The sequence below is a fragment of the Apis cerana genome, unplaced genomic scaffold (assembly GCF_029169275.1).
Source record: "Apis cerana isolate GH-2021 unplaced genomic scaffold, AcerK_1.0 Chr0_AcerK, whole genome shotgun sequence".
Taxonomy (NCBI): Eukaryota; Metazoa; Arthropoda; class Insecta; order Hymenoptera; family Apidae; genus Apis; species Apis cerana.
The window spans coordinates 4652148-4668935 of record NW_026893558.1 but is presented as its reverse complement, the minus strand read 5'-3'; the positions used below and the strand labels follow the sequence as shown (position 1 = coordinate 4668935).

General features: G+C 19.5%; 2 long non-coding RNA genes across 2 annotated transcripts in view; both read right to left on the bottom strand.

The window, feature by feature from the left end:
- The window catches only part of LOC133667556 (uncharacterized), a 445540-nt gene that overhangs the window by 205820 nt on the left and 222932 nt on the right, over window positions 1-16788 (bottom strand). The window lies entirely within an intron of this gene.
- LOC133667621 (uncharacterized) lies at window positions 5749-9157 on the bottom strand. The gene is made up of 2 exons (XR_009833282.1): window positions 7311-9157; window positions 5749-7190 (listed from the first exon to the last, which is right to left on the bottom strand). It is a non-coding gene; the product is annotated as an uncharacterized LOC133667621 (long non-coding RNA).

The following is a 16788-nucleotide window of genomic DNA, read 5'->3' as shown; positions in this document are numbered from 1 at the left end:
AACATATTTAAAACATATACAAAAATTATCAAAATTGAGAAGAATGTTTCTTTTCTAGAAAATTACCAAAAAATCGAACATCAATTTTTTTCTAAAATGTTATTATTATAAAGAGAAGAAATTTTTTTCTTAAAAAATAAAAATTTAAAAACAAATCTCATGAAGAAATTCCTTTGAGCCAATTGAATTTTTGAAATTCAAGAAAAATAGTAATTTAAATATCGACAAGTTTCGCGAAAAACCATATATTTAATTTTATGCTAGTATAAATAAAATAATTATAAAACAAAAGTATTTTATATTAGTGATTAAGTTACGCTACATTATTTATAATTTTTTATAAAAGTAATATTTTTAATTATGTCACGTTTTAATAAAATAAGTTATATATTATTAAACAATATACATTATTAAATACATTATTAAATATATATTATTAAATAATATACTATAATAACTATAAAAAAATAAATATTTAATAAATATTTAATAAATATTTTAAAAATTTCTCAGTAGTAATGTTATATATTATATTTATGAAATATAAAAACTTATATTAATTAAAATGTTTGAATATTCATTTTGACAAATAATTTTTGCAAATTAAACGAAAGAGAAATGCATATAAATCAGATAAAAAATAAAGATAAAAAAATATTAAATTTAATTTGCATTTCATCTTATTCGATATATTTGAAACTTATTCTGAAGTTTTATTTTTAAGAATTATTAAGAATAACAATATATAATATATTAGAATCAATAATAATCAAGATATTAGAACTGTAATATAAATATATATCAAAGCAAAATTTTTTTACTAATATTTATATTTTTTTTATTTAATTGATAATTATGTATATTATTATAGTTTTAGAAATACTTATTTCTGTATTCAGCATTCCAAGAACTATGAAAATCATAACGCACATAATATTAATAAATGACGTTAGTTTATAAATGATTTCTTGCCAATTTTTGTAATCTGTTTTTATTATTGCAGAAATTATTTCAGAAATATACTATGTAGAATGATGCATATATATGTAATCTATATTATACTCCAGCCATATCGTAATTGTCCTTTCGATTCAAGTACATGTAAACCAAATATTTCATTAATGATAATAATAGATAATAGCGAAGCATATTGGGTTTCTGATATCCATGCTAAAATTTTTGTTTTAAATATCTCAATTGCGTCTAAAAATACTATACATATTAGAATTTTGATAATCAAATCTATAATAATAATATTTTTATAAAATTATGTAATTATATTATATTATTAAATTATAACCTTTTAAAAAATAATTATATAATATATAAATTTAATAACATAATATAATATAAAAATTGTATAATTTTTTTTAAATTGTATAAATTATAACGCAATATCTTTATAAATTAAAATGGAAATCAGAAAAAATAGATCAATAACTGAAAGTATCAGTGAGGTGACGTCTTTAACAAAAATAATATTTTTTTATCATTATTTTTAAAAAAATTGTTTTCTTATATGAAAAAAAATATCACATGTAGATATTGATATTTACTTACTTTTCATATTTTTCTTAGTTCTTTTTATGTAAATAGTTATATATATATTTATTTGTTAAAAAAATATACTATATTTAATTATTCTAATAAAAATTTTTATTTTTTTTTATTGATTATCACTCTTTCTTTTTATGTTTCTTCTAAATTGCCACATACATATATTGCAAATTATAAAATGAATAAGTTTACCTATTTATATGTCATAACATAATTTCTTCACATCTCATTTATGGTTAATGCAATTGAAGATAAACATCATATTATCTAGAAATTCTATTTAAAATTGTACATTGTCAATGTAAACTTCTTGAGATTGATCGAAAATTGCAGATGTCATTTTATTTATTTATCTATGAAAGTAAAATTAAAATAGACAATACAATTCTTTTTTTAAAAAATATTAACATCAATTTAATTTTTTTCAAGATTAATCAGCAATTATGTTATTGTATATTATTACTTAGAAAGTTTTAAATCTTCTTTTTTCTTCTAATTTTTTTGTTTTTTTCCAATACATAAAAATCCGTGTTTTTGTATGTTTTTATATGATATTTCACGTTTGAATAGTACTTTAAATGTTTGTAACATATTTCGTTTCTAACTTTATTGTAAAAGTTATTGTATTATATTTACATTTTTATTGGATTTTACAGTCATTTTTATAACTTATATTAAACTTATATTAAATTAGCAATACATAATGTTTTTCTTTAGTATCTTTATAGTATTACACTTTTTAATTATAGATTTTATAAATTTTTTCTTGATAAAAATTTTTGTTATTTCTTATAAATTATTTTCCTCAAAACAATTTAATAAAAGCTTAGAATTTCATTTTACAAAAAAATTGTGATTATTGATAATCAATATATTTTTTTTATATTTTGCGTTTTACTTCATGTCTACTTTTTTTTCTTTTTTTGTTTTCTCATATGTTTTAGATCATATGTTTGAAATCAAAATTTATTTTTAAGTTTTTCATATTAGCTATTATATGATATATTATTATTATTTTATAATGTGATCAATTTATTTTATAATGTGTAGATTTTTATTTGTATCCTTGATTTATATGATCATATATGATTTGATTAAGTTATATTTTTCACTATATATGTAACCATGTATGTAATTGTTTATTTATTTCGTTATTTTGATATTTGTTTCTTGCATTTTAATGATTGTGTTTATCTTACATACCATAATACATCATTATTAAGTCATATCGTAGTTTTAATCTTAATAGTAACTGATTATTAACACTGATTATTAACATATTTCAATTTTCTTGTATGAAAGATCTAAATTAGTTCTCTTCTTTAATTTCAAATGCAAAATAATTTCGCTCAAATTCAGTTGTTTGTCTCATGATTAATGATTCTGTTGAATGAATACGATCGTATTTAAAAATTGACAATTGTTGCTATGTTTGCGGATACTTGTTAAATTATTAATAATAATTATTAATATAAAACACTATCTGTGTATAAAAAAAAGAAAATTCTGGAATCAATAGAATTCCAAATTCTATAATCTTAAAATCGCTTAATCTTTAAATATAGCAAAGATATATTATAAATAATCAATTTTGATCAAAATTGTAAAAATACACATAAAAATCACTGTTATGGCGAAATCTTTTTCAAAATTGATCAGAGAAACGTGATCAATAATAATATATTCGAGATATTATAAAATTTGAATTAAGAAATCGATTTTGATGGAAGTTGTAGCTTTCCGGATAGAAAGTCCTTGTTAAGGTTGAACAACGTTGAAATTGATGAGAATGAGGTTTTATAAATAACACTCGCGTTTCGTCGAATTCTGTAATAAAACAAGCATCTATCCGAAATAAAATAATTGTTTTTGTATATACTACATCAAAAACGATCAGAGACGTTACCTAACACAAACTCCCATTGTTACGATAAATCCTTCCATGAAAAATCAATTTGGATTAAAATTGTAGCTTTTCGTCACGAAAAACGCTCTTACGGTGAATTCTGCATCGAAAACGTTCAGAGAGGATGGACAACGATCTCCAACACAAATTCGTCCTGTTACGTCATATCCCGGAACGAAAAATTGATTTCGATAAGTTACGTAGCTTTTCGGCATGAAAATCGCAGTTTCGGCGAATTCTGCTTTGATATCGTTGAGAGTGACGTTTTCAAGCTGATATTCGCGAGTTATGATGAATTTACGAATATTCAATTTAGATCAAAATTGTAGCTTTTCGACACTAAAAGGGTTGTTATCGGGAATTTGACTTCGAAAGCACACAGAAATATGTTATCCAACAAAAACTTGTCAAATTATGTGAAATTCTGTCATGAAAAATTGATTTTGAATTGAAAACGAAAATTGTAACATTTCGACACGAAAATCGCTGTCACGGCGAATTCCCCGTCATCGAAATTGAAATCAAAGGGACGATATCTAACATAAACTCGCATTATTATATCAAATTCTTCTATGAAAAATCAATTTATATGAAAATTGTTGATTTTCGTCACGAAAAATGATACGCCTAATATAAATCGAATTCTAAATCGAAAATGTTCAGAGACACACACTCCAACAGACACTCGCTCCGTTGCGACAAATTCAGCAACGAGAAATAGATTTCGATAAGATATGTTCGACCGTGTATGTAATTCGGGAAATTCGATTTTTGTGCTTTCCTTCGCATAATCGGCAAGTAAGAGATGATGTTGTATTCTGAACTTGTGAACATCTGTTTGAAACATCTTCGATCGAAAGGATTGATCGCATTCCATCTAAATATCCGCTTCACCCTCATATTGGAAGAAGAGAACATGCCCAAGATAACCACTTTCTTCGGTTTCATGCCGAAATCATGAATCTTCTTTCTTGTGAATTCATTTCAAGGTTCTTATCGAGAATATAATCTTGAGCTTCTGCTTAAATAAGTGAAAATTAGGCAAGTACTACCATCTGAATATTCGAGAAGATAAAGGACGTTTCTCTTGATGTAATTCAAACAGACGATTTGACATAGAACAACATGCTGACTTCGACCGAAAGTCATGCCGTAAACGAGGATGGCTTTCGAGACTGTATCATAGATGAATACGTAGATGACTACATCTTTCTGTCTTGGATACATATCCTAAACGAGATGTGGAGGATCGATCAGTTCCATGGTTCTTATCAGTTGCGAAACAGAGAGAGAAAAAGGATTAATTAAATTATTTCTATATGAAGAATTCTAGAGAGCACCAAAAAATAACTTTAGGGAATATTGTGAATATAATTTTCAATGGCTTAAAAATTTTTTAACAAGTTTGTGGAATATATATAATTGTGATTGTGGAATGTTCTCACTTAAAATGCAGAAATGTTAATAAGACTTTATAATTAAATTTTTTTAAATATAATTTTTTTAAATGTTTAGTTTGGCGGAATAAAAAGAAGCACTAAGAAATGATTCTAAAGAAATCTAATAAATAGTATCAATACAATAGTACAATAGTACAATAGTACAATAGCCAATAAATTTTTCAATACGTTTATATTTTATATTATATTATAGTTTATATTGCAAAATAATTATATTAATGTTATAATAAAATATTCCAGTTTAGAATAAACAAGTATTATTTTCGTAATAAAATTTCTCTTAAAAATAATTTCAATTAAAAATATAACTTAGATTTGAATCATGTTTTTTTCATCAATTTATTATTTCAATTTTATCGTATAATTTAGAAATGAAAATTAAATTTAAAAATTTTCGACAAAATATATGGAGCGTTAAGAAATGATTCTAAAAAACAGAATCTAGATTTTTAGAATTATATTTACATAAAAGTCAAATAATTTTCACAAATTTGTATAATTAATGCAAATTAATGTTACGATTCTAATATTTGAAAAAGAGAAAAAAAATTCAAGCAATTTTAGACATTCGTAATATTCGTATTTCATATCGTAATATTAAAATATTTAATGTCAGCTCTACTTGTGTTATATAATGTTCTTGGAATGTGAAATGTCACCGCATGAAGCAGTAATCTTCATTGAATACCTTGAGAATCGTGATTGACCATAAGTATAGGGTCCATTAGTTCATTTAAAATTAGTGAAAAGATATCCATGATCGTGACAATTTCGATCTCATTAATACCATGATCTATATCTCACATATTAGGGTATAATCATTAATTTATTTTTACTTTTAAAAATCTAAAGTTGTATTTTATTTTATCAATCTTAATATAATAATGTTACATTAGAAAATTTTTATAACTATGAAGACAATAATTCAATTTCGTTCGATTGATAAAGATAAAAATATCTCGTACATATCAAATGAAACCATAAAAAGAACAATTCCTCATAGAACGATAGCTATTATTCTCAACTTTTGATATGTTACAATATTTATTTTCTATTCCAATATTTAAATTTCCAATATTCCAATATTCCAATAATGTTAAAAGTTAAAAAAAGTTAAAAAACTAATGATATCTCACTGTTATTATATTCTTAATATTTACATTAAAATATAATATATCTTAAGAAATGATGTCTAATTCTGCAAAATTAAAATTTAAAATAATCGAATTTCAATCATATGATTATATCAAACATAAGAAATGACGATAAACAATGCTATAAATAAAATCTATAAAAAAATATCTATAAATCGTGTCAGAGTTCTCTACCACAATTTTTCTCATTACTTAAAAAGATAGTGTTTAATTCCACTATAAGGTTTAAGCAGAAAATGTTAAAAGAAAAATGAATAATAAATCATGTTACAAACTGCTATTACTACACACTAGTAATTAATATAATAAACATATTTCCAAGATGCATTACATCAATACTATATCATGAAACAAAAGTAAACAAAAAAAGATAATCATAATTTCAATCATATTAAACGCAAATAATACACAATTATTCTATTCTTAATAATTGAATTTGTTTCTGGAGTGTATTATCAATACTTTTTATTACACTATTACTATGGATTTAAAGGATACTTAGATTAATTGTTAAATTAGTTTCTCGTGAATTGAAACAGAAAATGAAAGACAAATTTCATCACACTATTACTATGGATTTAAAGGATACTTAGATTAGTTGTTAAATTAGTTTCTCGTGGATGGAAACAGAAAATGAAAGACAAATTTCATCAATATATTAAATAATGATAAATTGCCATAAAGCAGGTTATAATCAATAACTTTCTGTAAGATAGATACTACTAATACAAAAAGGGACTCTTTTTCTTTTCACTCTAGTTTCACTTTCTCCATCTAAAAATGTATTTCGTGCATTATTTAAAAGTGATTGCAATTTTTTTATTTTTGGTGATCTTGATTTCACAAAAGATGGCGATATCTTATCTTTCTTGTGCTAATATCAAGGAATTTTGCAGGACACTTGTGTACAGATTCATCCAACTATTTCAACATATCGAATATTCTAAACAACATTCTGATGATCAGATAAAGACCACATTTTGCAGAATCATATAGGTTTCTCTTTCCTGAAGAGATCAGCAATAATAAGGAATCCTGCTTTTCCATAACATCTTAAGGGTGTCTGTGTACGTTAACAGTGTGCAGTGACAGGTATATTGGATGAATTTTTTCCTTATAAAAAAAAAAAAACAAAAGAATATTTATTACATCAAAGTCATTGACGTTAATATTTGTCTTATTCCAATATATATAGAGTTTAATTTTTAATTTTATGATCTTAGGAAAACTTACACGATATTTAAGAACATTAGAGTCAAAACTTGCTTCACCATTTTCACAAGAAAACACAATGCAGTGGATTCTAATGAAACCAGTGTTGTCATATCGTTACAAATTGTTCCATTTATTAATAGCAATTGAACAAATCCACGGACCTTTATCTCGATTTTATCTTCTACAGAAAAAAATTAAGCAATCCTAATAAGGTTACATGTGCTTCGGAGTTGATGAATTTTCTTTTTCAACTAGATTCTTTAAATACTGCACCATAGAATTTGTTTTTATAACACAAATCACGAGATTAGACGAGATTATAAATTCCACATTGTCGAATATTTACACGTTGTCGATTTCCACGTAATATAGTTAAATAATATTAATATAGACATTGGTAATATAGACAATTAAATGTTATTATAGAACAAAATCCATTTAAAACAGTTTCAAAAGTAATATACAAAAATATATTATATACAATATATACAATATATTGAGATTTATTTATTAAATAATTAAAAGCAATTTAAATTTTCGTTGTATGAAAAAGCAAAAACAATATAAAATAAATACAAAAACAAATTAAAAAATCTAAAGAAAATTTATATAATAAATAAGAACTTAATAAACATTTGTATATTTATGTCAAATTTGATTTTAATGTTTATTTTGATGTGATCTTAGTATATTTTTTGAGAGAATCATACAATAAATGTATAAGAGCGAATATCAAATCGATATTTTTTTCCAATTACTTTTTTACTTTTTTATTTGTAAATGTATTATGACAGCGATATATTATGAAATAGATAATAGATAAACCATAATTTTAGCAGTGGTAAGTCATTAATTTTCAAAGCTCTTATACATGTAAAAGTAAAAAGTTGTATCGATAATCTAACTACGGATGATGCAGATACAAAAGTTTTCGAAATGATACTTTAACAGTTGAAAATTTAGATGGAAATAGGTTATATTTGAATTCAACAACTCAATACAATTTAGAATCTACAATTTTACTACACAGTATTGAAAATTTTAAAGTTGGATGTTATCGTTTCTTATTAGACAATAATACGATAATCTAATATATAATCTATCTAATATATTTTTATATATTTACATATTACATATACTCAATGCTAAGCAATGATAGAGATTGGCATGGTGAAATTAGAAAATGAAAATGATAGAAATTTGAAAATAATATGATAAGCGATATGTAATTGAACGAATGAGTCAGAAAAAATTGAAGATAAATTTATGAGCGAAAATAATAAATATAAATCTGATGATATTTTCCTTAACACTATCCCCATCATTTAGAAGTATTGAAAAAAAAAAAGAAGAAAATGCAATATAGTGCTAGCAATTTAAAAAAATAATTTGATAGATAAGAAGGAAAAAAGATGGAAAAGCTAAAAAAACCGATTGAAACGGACATATATATTTATATATACTTATATGTGCATGCATATATATATATATATGTATACGTATATATATATGTATATGTAAACAGGTAATATACAGTAAAGCTACACACACACACATTTCATGAAATGTAATAATATAAATTATTGTATTATTTAAAAAATTATATTACGCACTTAGACTACTGATATTACTACCATTAGTTTGATAATTCGAGGTCTTATTTGTAATTTAATATATATTCAAGGCATACAAATTTTTTTACACTATCTTGTAAAGAAATTGAATTATTATTAAAGATTCGATTTCAATGAAAACTTATATACAGTAATATATTAAAGTTATGTATAGAATAATTTATTTTTGAACAAAAAATTTCTTTGAGCATGTGAAATAAACTCTCATTTTTCCATACAATTTTGGATACAATTTCTGCTAGAAATATACTTCTTTTTATCTCCGATGATAGAGATAGACTTAAATATTTTATAATTTAAAATTTTATTTTATTTTGAATCATTACGACATGAAATTATATAAAGAAAGAAAAATAATGTTGAAAATTAAAAAATTAATTTTACTACTTTGAAATGATATTCTATAATAAAAATAGTTTCATATTATTATACTCGCAATATTTCATAAAAACAAAATTATCGTTGATTTCGATAACACGAATTCAATTCAATATGTGTGAAGTGAATGAAAACTTTTACGATTAACTGTACATATAAAGTTCTTATTAACAAGTTAATAATTAAAAAATAAATAAATTTCATACAAAATAAATTTACATATTTACATTAAAAGAAGTACTTCGTTCAAACATATTATCTAAATTATTTAAAAAAAAAATTAAAGATTGATCATATTTTATGCATGTATAGATGTGTGTGTATGTATACAATACAAATGTGTATATATGTAGCATGCATATATATATATATATACATATGTGCATATATAGTACGCATGTATTCTTTTATAAAGGTGAAAAGTAAAGAAAGATAAAAATTTTTGATAATACAAATAGTTTATATTTTTATGAAAAATGTCATATATATCATCTGATAATATTAGTGTTATTTGTTCGATAAATAAATTCATGATATCATATATTTGTTAATTAATTTTTTAAAACTAAATATATATCAAATTTATGATAATTAAAATAATTAAAATAATATTGTGAACAGGTGTGATACATTATTAATTTATAATAATGTGATTGATATATTGTAAATATATATATAATACTTTAAATCGAATGCTGTTATAGAAGAGCTAAAATACGTTTAGAATATTCAATTTAAATGTCGTTTTTTGCCGTCACGTTTAATTATATTCTAATAGATATTCTGTGAATTTATATTTTGTAAATCATATTCGTATATATATACACATACATATATTAATAATATATTTAAAAATACGATGTGAAATATAAATTATAAAAATATAAACAAATTTAATGCATAATTTCAAAAGATTGCTAAGAATAATACGTAAAGACACGTAACGTTAATGATTATAACCTATATGAATGTTGAAAATTTGACAGTAAAAAAAATAAAAAAAGAAAATCAATGGTTTGAAACAATAAATATTTTAATAAGTGCTTTAAGTTGAAGTGTTTTTTAGTTTTCTTTATTTATTTAATTTGAAATGTGAAAATGTAAATAATTTAACTATTTTTCTGTGGAATATTTTTACCAATTTGTATTATAAAATTATAACAATTATAACAATTATAACAATTGTTTATATAATAGAAGTTTAGAACATACGTAAATATAAATCTCACATATAGTTTCTCTCCATATTAATTTTCATAGTTTTGTTATTTTGAAAATTATACTTTTTAAAATTATACGATATAATTAGAAGAATTATAATAATGCAGAAATATTTAAATTCATAATAATTTTGGTGTTTAAATATATTGATAAACATTCGTAATAATAATAATAATAATCCATTTTAAATATATCTTGTTCTAAAATAAGATTTAATTGTCTATATTACTAATTAAAAATAATATTATTTAACTCTATTACGTGGAAATCGAGAATATGTAAATGTTCGACAATGTGGAATTTATAATAGTCTAATCTCGTGGTTTGTGTTCTTAAATGTCGTATAAGTTTTTATAAAATCATAAAACTAAAAATTAATCTTTATATATATTATTGGAATAAGTCAAACATTAACATCTGACTTTTATATATCAATATAAATATATCAATATTTTTTTTCTCTTTTATAAGGAAAAAATTCATTGTGCGTGTCATTGCATACTGTCAAAGTACATAGACAGCCCTAAGATGTTATGCAGAAGCATGACTGTTAACTTTAAAGCTATTCTATTCTATCATTTTTAAACGTAAACGAAGCAAGAAATTTGGTTAGATTAGATATAGGAACCTTTGGTCCTTTGGTAAAACATATATCTGAAAATATAATGGCAATAAAATACTAAGCTTGGATTAAATATTCATCATTAAGATTAAAATATTCACTTTTCATTAGAAAATTAAAAACAGAAACAAACATTGTTATTTTTGTTCTTCTTCTACGATTATAATCTTTATATTTAATATTTAATTATAAACGTATATTTGCGTACATTTTTATGTTTTTATGTTTCATTTGTGCATTTTCCAAATAAGATACAAGAAGAAGAATTTAATTGTGAATATTAATTTAGATGAAAATCATTTAATTATATAAAAAGAATATTAACATTAATGTATCACGTAACAAGATTAACGAGATAAAATAGTAAGTATTGGTAAGAACATTGGTATAAAATATATGATATTTTAAATATATGATATCATTGGTATGAAATATATGATAAAAAAAATGTTTTCCAGTAAAAACTCTCTGGTATTTTTAATAAATTTTAGTTATTATTGAATTAATTAAATTAATTCAATTAATTGACTTTATTAATGAACTTTATCAATTTGATTATCAGCAAATTTAATTTGAGGACATTTAATTTTAACATTATTAAGTATTTTTATTAGAAATTTTATTCCAATAATTCCAATTAATATATTAATTCAAAATACATTATTAACTTTAGAAATTTTTATATCAATTATTCAACCATATGTATTTTCAATTTTCTTAATTTTATATTTTTCAGAATCAAATTAATTTTAATTAATAAATAATGAAAAACAACTTTCCATTCAATGTAATCATAAATTGCCCATGACCAATTATTTTATCTTTTAGATTATTTGAATTAGCAAGAACAATTTCTTTACTTATAATTTTAAATATAATTAATACCACTTTAATTATAATATTTTAATTTTGTGATATTATTGGAGAAAGAATATTTTATTATAAAGGATTACATATATCTTTATTATTAATTTCTTAAAATGTAGAATAATTTTATTTATTATTTCAGAATTAATATTTTTTGTATTTTTTTTTTTTTTTGGACTTTCTTTCATACATCAATTTCTCCAAATATGAAATTGGAATTGATATATTATGACCATCGAAAAATATTAAATTTTTAATATTCAATAGAAATTCCATTATTAAATTTATTTACTCTAGTTTCTCTAGGATTTAGAGAAAAAACATTCAATAATTAAATCTTTAGAATAATAACCAACTAAAAATGGAAATCCATATAATCTTAAAATTGAACAAGTAATAATTATCCCTTTTATGGTAACGTTAAGTCATTATTATTTAATTATTAATAAATTAAAATATAGAAAATTTTATTTAACACAAACAATTTTATTAGTGATTTATTTTACTATTTTATAAACAATTGAATATTTAAATTCTTCTTTTTTTGCTTTAATGATAGAATTTATGATTCTATTTCTTTTTTTTATTCAATTTTTTTTATAGCTATTGGATTTCATGGTTTACACGTACTGATTGGATCATTTTTCTTTTAGTATCTCAATATCGATTATTAAAAATTCATTTTTGAAATAAACATAATATAAGTTTTAAATTAGCCATTTGATTTTGATATTTTGTTGATGTACTTTGATTATTTTTATTTATTTATATTCTATTTATTTATTGATTTAAATTTAAAAATTAAATTTTAATTATATATATATATTCATATTATCATATATATTATTATTTGAGTAAATAAACAATTATTTAAATTGAATATTTTAATTAGACTATAATAATTACAATAACTAAAATAATATAAGGATTTAATTAATTGAATCAATCTTTAAGTCGAAATTAAATGTAAATTATTACTTCTTATATATTATAATTTATTATATTATATTATATTATATTATATTATATTATAATTTATTATATTATAATGATGATATATATTATAATATAATATTATATTGTAATATATACTTCTTATATATTATATGCTATAATAAATAAATTTTAATTTTTAAATTTTAATAAATTTTAAATTAATTAAAGCTAATTATTTAGCAATTTTAATAAATAATTAATAAAATTTAATTAAATATTGATAAAATTAATTTTTTTTATAAATTTTTTTATAAATTATATTTATAAATATAAATAATATTTGCAATAAACCAATTATTACTTAATAAAATAAATTTATAAAAATTATATCCTATAATAATTATAATTCTTATAACAATTATTTTAAATAATATTAATTTATAAATTCATAATAAATTAATTCTACATAAATTAAAATTTATTGCATTAAAAATTAATTTTCTATAAATTAATCTTAAAATTATTATTATTATTATTATTAATATAAAAATTCCCATAATTTCATTTTCTTTTTTAAATACAACAATTAATTATTAAATATTTATTTGTATAAATTTTATTTGTATAAAATTATTCAAAAAGAATATGAAACAGTTAAAATTGTTCCAATAATTAAATTTACTATTGAAAAATAAATATTGAAAAATAAATATTGAAAAATAATTTATTTTAGAGAAAAAACATTCAATAATTAAATCTTTAGAATAATTAACCAACTAAAAATGGAAATCCATATAATCTTAAGATTGAATAAATAATAATTATCCTTTTTAATGGATAAACATAATATATTCCAAAATATAATCGAATATCTTGATTTCAATTTATAAAATGTATATATCTTCTTATAAAATGTATATATCTTCTAACACATTAATAAATAAATTTTAATGACTTAAATTTTTGCATGAATAAATAAATGTAAAAATACTAATTCAGTAAATCCTATAGATAATATTCTTATTATAAAACCTAATTGTCTTAATGTTGAATAAGCAACAGTTTTTTCAAATCTAATTCAAAATTTGCTGTTAATTCAGTAAATAATATTGTTAATTTTGAAATTAATAAAATAATATTTTTATATTTACACTCTAATAAATCTACATAACGAATTAATAAATAAATTCCAGCTGTTATCAATATTGAAGAATGAACTAAAAATGAAACAGATGCTGGAGCTTTCATTGCCATTGGTAATCAAATTGAAAAAGGAATTTGAGCTGTTTTAGTGAAAGCTATTAATAATAAAAAAATTATTAGAAATTTATTTATTTTATAAAAAGATAAATTTTGTCTTCCATAATAAATTATTAAACATATAATTAATAATTAATAATAATCTGATATCACGTTTTAAAATAAACTATATAAAACTATATAAATAATTAAAGTATTACTTGAAGTAAATGATTTTAATTTTATGTAATAAATTACTAAATAATAAGAAATTAATTCTAATCTATGTCAACCAAAAATAATTGATAATATATTTGGTCTTGAAATTGATATATATATAGAAATTAAAAATAAAATTATTAAATATTAAAACTGATTTATTTTTAATTCTCTTAAATTTATATATCTAATTCAATAAATAATAATTATAGAAAAATCCTTACTAAAAAAATGAATATTAATGATTTATAATCAATTATTATTAAGAAATTAAATTTTATAGAATTAAATGTATAAATATTTTATTTAAAAATAACGATTTTACTTAAATATAAAAATCTTAATAATATAATAAATAATCTAAATTTAAATAACAAAATTCCAGTTAATTATATTTTTATGATAATTTAAAATAAATTTATATTTATATCATTTCACAAATCAATATTTTTAGTAAACTATTTAAATAAATTTTAAATAAAATATAATTTTAAAAACACATTAAATTAAATGGAATTCAATTATTAAAATAATATATTATTAAAATAAAATATTCAACCATTATATAAAATATTCAACCAATAAACCATTATTAATTTTAAAACTTATATAAATCTTTCCATGATTAGTAAATATAAATAAATAAATTGAATAAATAAATCTAAATAAACAATATATTTTTAGAATAACAATTATAAATTTTAATCATGATACTAAACCAATTATTAATATAATTTCACTTACTAAATTTAATTTAACAGGTGATCCTATATTATATAGATTATATAGATAAATATAGATGAACATATTACAAATCAAAATAAAAATATTGTAGATATAAAGTTAATTATATCTTTATTAACAAATATTAAACGTCTAGTAAATATAATTATAAATTATATTTACTAAAAAAAAATAATCCTGAAAATTTAAGACCACGAGAAATTATTATTAAATAACCACCATTTATTCTTATTTTAAAAAAAGTTAATATTCTTATAATTATTAATATATACAATTGATGAAATTGCAATAATAGATTTTATATCATACTGAGATAAACATATTAATCTTAAAATTAAAATTCCAAATGAATTAATTACAATTAAAATTTTTTGTATAAAAATAAATTCTTAAAAATTAATCAAATATTATTATAAATTAATCATAATATTCCATATTCTCCTAATTTCAATATAACTGAAGCTAAAATTATGATCCATAATAAGATGCTTCAACATGAATCTTTAATAATCTACCATGAAGTAAATAAATTGGAATTTTAACTAGAAATGATATTAATAAATACATAAATAATATTAAATTTAAATTTAAATTTAATTTTTCAATTAATATAAAATTTAATCTACAATCAATTCAATAAATATAATAAATAATATATAATATTATTAATGAAAAAATTATTGTAGAAAATAATAAATAAAATTTATAATTAACGATTTTCATATCCTCAACAACTAAATAAAAAATCAATAATAAATCTAACTCATAAAATAAATAATATACCAATAAATTTATTGATATAAAAACTAATAATAATGAAATTATTAATAATAGATTTATAAACAAACAATTTGTTCTATTATTATTTAATGATAAAAAAATTAATCAAAAAACTCATAAAGTTAATATTATTAAATCGTAAGAAAAATTATTGAAATTAAAATTATAAAAAATAAAAATTCATTCAATTCAATTAAAATTAAATAAATTTATCAATAATATTATAATTAAATTTAAATTATTTATTTTTTAAATCAATAATATAAATAAATATACAAATATTAATAAAATTATAATAATCCTAAGTTAATAAATTAAATCTAATATTCTTAATTTTCGATGACATAATTCATAATTTATTTTTACTAATAATGATAAATCCAAAACTAATTCAGAAACAGAAAATAATAAAAAAATTAAAAATAATCGTGTATTAATTTCATTATCAATAATATAAAATAAAACTGTAATAACCTGTAATAACTGTAATATAAAATAAAATTCTGTTAAAATTGAAAATGTTAGAAAATTTACATTATAATATAATGTAAATATAAAAAATAATAAAATTATTAAAAATATTAATTTAATAAATTGTAATTATTATTTAGCTAAATAGTTTAATTTGAAACATTAATTTTGTAAATTAAAAATATATAAAATAATATTTTAGCTAAGTTTATTTAAAATTTCAAAAAAATTTAAATTATTAAATATCGATAATTCCCAAAATTACCATTTTTGATTAAACTATTTTTTGAACAATAAATATTTATTGTGTATATATAACTAAAATTATAATTTATAACAAATTTATTATAACAATAATTTTAATTTTATGTAAAATTTTATCATC